Genomic DNA, 1,388 nt, shown 5'->3' with positions numbered 1-1,388 from the left:
GGGGGGGACGGGGGACAGAAAGTAGCTGGTGAGAAAATCTGAGCCAAAGGTTTATTTTTAAGACCGCAATTTCTAGATTTTTCTCACTGTTTGCCGTAGAAAGCGAGGGATATTTTTGGTCAACAAGTCTACCTTGAACTAAGGAAGGGCACATCCTTGCTATAGACTTTGCCCGGGGCAGGCCCGTCGCCCCCGTTTTCCAGCTGGGATTTGGGGTGCGGGGACAGCTGAGTTGTCCCCAAAGGAGGCTTTTGACACAGAGAAACCCTCGAATTTCCCTTCTTAGATAATTTTTGCTGAGCAGACATTCCTCCCCGACGGGCAGGGGCTATTTTGCCCTTGGTTTTAAGAGCCGTTAATGATTTTACAGCTCAGGAAAACACGGGGAGTGGAGGAAACAGGAAAACAATATTTTTTTGAGCCGCCCAACAAGGTAGGAATGGAAAATGGAGGGGGGGGGGGTGTGTTCTCAAGACCCCCCCACCCCGAATGAGGAAAAAAAGGGACGTGGTTTTGTTGGGAGTTGTGTCCGACGTCCTTTGGAGCTTGTTTGTCCCTGTGTTTCTGGCACGCAGCGTGCTTTTCTTTCTCTGCCACCCTCTCCTTCCCCCGGTGTTCATTCACACCTGTTAGTATAAACCGATAAACCGGCCAGATAAACTGCAGGGCATAAACTATTCGCCTGCCAAACCGTGGGACGATTTTCCTTGCTGCGAGGGAGTTATTTCACAATTAGGGACGTAATGGAGGAACTGCACCTTGTCCCTGCCGCCGCTGGTCCCAGCAAGCTCGGCCCATTGTCTCCCGCTGCCGCGTGCTAGGGAAAAAAGGGTGCGGGATTAACGACGAATTGCGGATTTGTTCTAATTTGGCAATTAGAGGAGCGCTCTCTTTCCAGCCTTGCCAGCTATGGGATATTTAATCCCAAAGACCCCAGCTTGGATCTGCGCCCGGCGTTCCCTTAGGAGCCGTGTTTACGCTCTCCCTCTCTGGTTTCTGTCGGTGCTTGTCTTTCCGAGGAAAACGTATCCAACCCACGGCCGCTCGCTCTCGGACCCATTCCAACAGTGTCAAAGGGGGATCGTGCCCTAAGCCAAAGAACTCGCCAAAGATACGGTTGGAGGCACGTTCCAAGTTCCAAATCCTCTCCAAATTTCTCTTTATCTGTCAATCAGCTTTTGTCCTTTGCTCCCCTGACCCCTATCCGGCTGGAAGTGCCTCCCTGGTCCTTCTGCAGAAGAAGGAGCAGCTGTAATTTCCTCAGGGCGGAGGCTCGGTTCACAAGGTTTCCCACGCAAACAGCGCCCTGGCTTAAGCAAGAGTTTAGGAAATGCTTCGAAGTTTGAGCTCGTAAAAACGAAAGCTTCGAAATGTCACGTCTCCTTGAA

This window comes from Cariama cristata, unplaced genomic scaffold (assembly GCF_000690535.1).
Source record: "Cariama cristata isolate BGI_N322 unplaced genomic scaffold, ASM69053v1 scaffold32379, whole genome shotgun sequence".
Taxonomy (NCBI): Eukaryota; Metazoa; Chordata; class Aves; order Cariamiformes; family Cariamidae; genus Cariama; species Cariama cristata.
The sequence above is the reverse complement of the archived record's forward strand: the minus strand, read 5'-3'. Positions refer to the sequence as shown.